Genomic DNA, 5,137 nt, shown 5'->3' with positions numbered 1-5,137 from the left:
CTTTTTCTTTTTGATCTTCCTTTATTATCATCATTATCGTTCTTATCGTCTTTATCATCTTTTTTTATATATATGTTAAAAATTAGAGCACAGAAATTTTGATACACATCACATAAATTTTGATGCACAATATACACAATACAAAAAATTTTGAAAAACTATATGCTTACAACATTGATATCCAACCAACAAAATATACATACACATAAATTTTGGTGTATAATAAAAAAATTTTGGTGTATAATAAAAAAATTTTGGTGTACAACATAAAAATTTTTAAAAGACTACATATCTAAAAGATTAACTCATCCAATCAACAAAATATATCTGTAGCAAAAGTTCATATGTTATGTAAAAAAGTTATGTATTATGTACAAATATTTATATGTTAGTTATATTAATAAATTTATGCTATATGAAAAAATTGTTGTATTATAGACAAAATTTTTTATATTATATCAATAAATTTTAATGTTCTCTAATAAAAAATTTTGTGCTGAACAAGCGCAAAATAAAAAAGTGGCAATGATGTCTATGCGCTTTTTTAGTTAAATTTATGCCTAATTAATTAGACTTGATTACAAAAATATTTATATATAGTATTACTGGATAAAATATTCATGAACATATATTATTGGACTATTGGTGCTCAAGACACATGCACTTACCTTAATATTGATTAATTATAAGCGCGTATACACGTGTTTAACGTGGAGCTAGTTGATATATTAAGCTAAAACAATAGTGTATAAGTTATGATATATGGACATAGGACACGATACAATACAAGACATGTTAACACGTAAATTTTAAAATATTATAAAATACGAAAATACGTATATATATAAAATATAAAATATTTTTTAGATAAATTATAATAATATTTTAATATTTTATTTATATTAAAATATAAATTAATTTTTTAATTATTTTTAGTCATATTTTAATTATATTAAATATTTAAAATTTTTTTGTTTTAATAAATAATAATATATATTATATCTAAATTTATTTTAAAAATATATGTTAAGAATAAAATTAGATATGTTATTACGTAATAAAATTTAGATGTATTTAAATATGTCTAAAAAAATTTTTTTTATTAAAACACAATTATTAAACATAGCAGACATGTATATCAAAACAAGTATCGATAAGTATCGTATCTAAAATATATTTGGCATATAAATACCATAACTTAATAAAATTTCTGTACTTCATAGTGTATAAGTAGGGCATAAGTTAGAGAGGAGATGCATGCCCTATACTAATAAACTCATAAAGACATAAACCATTATGTTGCTTTATTGCATTGAAGGCATGGCATATGATGATATGGAATATATGGATATCCGTCCTATCCTCACCTTCCAATTATAACTGCCCGCGGGCTAATGATCTCTCTTTTTCTTGTCTCCATAATAATATAATAATATTTAGGTACGCACTACGGTATAGATCTAAATTTACAGAGATTCTTATAGAGCAGTTTTTTTACGATACATGTGTTTTGTGGAGCGGCTTGACATGCAATGCTGGCCCAAAAAATTGATGGCTTGGCTAGTTGGCTAAGCGTAAGCAACAGAAAATCATTATTCTTAAACCCCTCTGTGGTTTTCTTTCTTAAGACATAGGAAGAAGTAGAAAGAAGAGATTTAAATCTGCAAATAGTGGAACAGAATTTTTCTTTCTTTTTTATAGTGTAACCTAAAATTTAGAAAAAAAAATATTTGTTGATTATTTCAATTCTCAAGAAAAACTAAAAAGTAAAAATAGATAAAACACTAATATTTAAACTAAATAAGTATGTTAAATAAGGTCTTGATCTTGGGTATGATATCTTGTGTCATCATATGAAATTTAAATATTATTTTTTGTTAAGATTTTTTTTAATTATTATATTTTTATTTAAAAAATAAAAAAAACGTCACTTTATTTTAAGCAAGTTACATGTTTTTAGAAAAGGCAAATTCAAAAAGATTTTAATAAAGAGAAAATGATGCTTTTTCTTGTAAGATATTTAAATGACCAAAAATATTATTTATATACTAAAAGTTTATTATATATTTATATATAAATATATGTATTATTTAATTTATTTTTAATGTATATTTTTATATTTTAACATATATTTTATATTAATAGTTAATTTTAGTGTACATTTAATATAATTATTTGAGAACCAAATATATTAGAATGGCCTAGATACATTTACAACTCACACAGTTCTCTCTATTTATTTTTAGGTTTTGAAATAATTTATTAATTTAAACCCACACAAATATCTCTTCGTATAAATTAAATTTAAATTTTTAATAATTAATTATCTAAAAAAAAGTATATTAATCTTAAATAACGAAAAATAATTTATAATTGTTGTCTTTTTATTTTCAGCATAACTAAATGTTTTAATTGTCTACGTATTTTTAAATAATTTTTAATTATTTATTATTCTCTATTCATTTGCAAAATTTTATTCATTATCAAAGTAATTTATTTCAACACAAATTTAATAAGTCTGGGTTGAACTTTACAAAGTCATATTTTTTTAGAAATTAGATGCTTCTGATACATGCAACAACATAACCCATTTATAATTCATTTTCATATTTTTGTCCGAGTCCATTTTTCACACCACATCTTGAAGAAAGAGATTATAAATCTTATTATGCTTTCTTCACACAAGAGTCTGGATATGAAAGAACTTAGTATTTTTATTCCCAAATTTTACCCACTGTTCTCTAGATTTCTAAAACCATAGAAATTTCTCCTGCACAAGCGTGTTATTAAATTTCTCAATCAGCTGTTGTTCTTTTTATTGCATAGACAAATCTTCCATTACTTCTAATCGTTTCTGAATTTATAAAACATAATAATTATATGTCATTATGGAATTTATATAAGACTATTGAATTTTGGACAGGCTAAAATTTTAATTTGTAGAAGTTATAATTTATTAAAAATATAATTTTATTCCAAATCAAAAGTTTTTTTTTTGTAAAAATCAAAAGTTTTTTTAAGTGTTCGTATAAATATTTATAATTTCTTTTTAATAAATCATTTTTCTTTAAATTTGAATAAGTAAGTCTTTATAAAAAATCTGAATATAAGCAATGCACATGTGCATTTAAATTTGAATAAGTAAGACTACAAAAAAAATTAACCAAATTAATTTAAATTTATTGAATTTAATTAGAATAAATAATAAATTATTTATTTTATTATATATTTTATAAATTAATAAACTAATTAACCGATATAATAAATTACAACTAATGCAATATGCTTAATTGATTGATATAAATTATAATAAATTACATTGATATTTAAACATCTAATCAAATTAATTAATTAATATAATTAAATTATCGTAATAAATTATATTTAATAAGTTAAAACAAATAAATAAAAAAATACTGGCCGAAATGTATCACATCAACTCTATTATTAAATACAAAAATCTAATTTTTATATAATATAATAGATTAAAAATTAAATTGTCACTTTTTAAAAAAGATTAACATTTAATTTATCAAAATTAATATAATATTTTTAAAAAAATTAAATACTAATTTATCAATTATTTTTAGGAAATACCTAAAATGTCCTATAGACATTACTTAAGAAAATTAAAATAAAAATTTTTGGCTCTTTAACTCACTGAAAATTTTAAATACGAAAAATTTAATTAATAACATGCTATTTACGTAAACAATAAAATATAATAGTCATTTATTTGATATATTTCATTTCAACAATATATATATATATATCCCTTTTATTTTCTAAAAGAAAATCACTACTATTATATGTATACATCACAAATTTTCACTTTGCTTCTAATTTATTTTCTTAAACATTTGATTTTTTTTTTCAATTTAACTCTTCTTGTTATCCTGCTCACTGCTGGCTCAACAGAAGCGATGCGAGCCTCTACCCACATGCGCTGCAGCATACGTCTGACACAATAGTTTAGCAGCTCAACTACCATCAAGATACGTGTCAATTTTTTATCAACTCAGATGGAATATCTATACATATTGATCTGTATAGTATAATTGACCTAATATTTATTCTTTTATCATATATGAATGTGTCAGAGAAAGGGAATTGTAATGCATTGAGCTAAGATTTTCAAAATTGGGACACGGAATGAAGTTTGGCTCTTTGTGTATCTATTATTTGTGTTGATTTATTGCTTTAGTCGTTTCTGTGTCTCTGATTTTCCATGAATATATATCCGAATGTTACTACTTAAATTGGCCCGATTATTAATTTTGTAAATTTAATTTTGATAAAAAATAAATTTATGTTAATGTAATTTATGTTTAATAATTTTTATATTAAAATAAATTATAATAAAATAAATATTATTTAAATTATACTATTTAAAATTATTTTTAAATAAAAAATTATTAAAAGAAACATCTATTTAAATAATTTTTTATATTATTTTATTTTAAATATTTGAATAAATTTTATTAATATTTATTTACTAAATTAAAGTAATATATAAAAGTTGAGAAAATACATTTTAATACATAAAAATACTAAAAAGAATACTATACATTTTATAATGTCGAATAAAAAAAATATTCTATAATTTCTTTAGTACCATTAAAACTCTTTAATTTAGTATCGTTTTGGACTATAAATTTTTATTATTCGTGATTCTTTTGTTACTTATAATTAGTATATAATAAAAACAAAAATAAAGTATAGAAGAAGTACAATAAAAACAAAAAAAAAATTCATACAAACATAGTTTATAATAATTACAATCAACAACATATATCATATGAATAAAAAAATTATAATAAAAAATAAATAAAATTTATATAAATAAAACCAAATAAAAAAATAAAAAATTTTATACACAACATAAATATGTACAATAAAAGATAGAAAAAAATTTTATAAACAAAAAATAATAAAAATATTATGAAAATAAGAATTTATATCAACAATAGTTGTCATACGAATAAAAAAATATAATAAAAATATAAAATCAGAATACTAAAAAAATAATATCAGAATACAAAAAATAATATAAAAAATATTTATCATATAAATAAAAATCCAATAAAAAATATAAAAATCAAAATATGAAAAAGAGTACTAAAAGTAATAAAAAAAA

The sequence above is a fragment of the Arachis stenosperma genome, chromosome 9 (genome assembly GCF_014773155.1).
Source record: "Arachis stenosperma cultivar V10309 chromosome 9, arast.V10309.gnm1.PFL2, whole genome shotgun sequence".
In the NCBI taxonomy this organism is placed as follows: Eukaryota; Viridiplantae; Streptophyta; class Magnoliopsida; order Fabales; family Fabaceae; genus Arachis; species Arachis stenosperma.
This window is presented reverse-complemented; position numbering follows the sequence as displayed.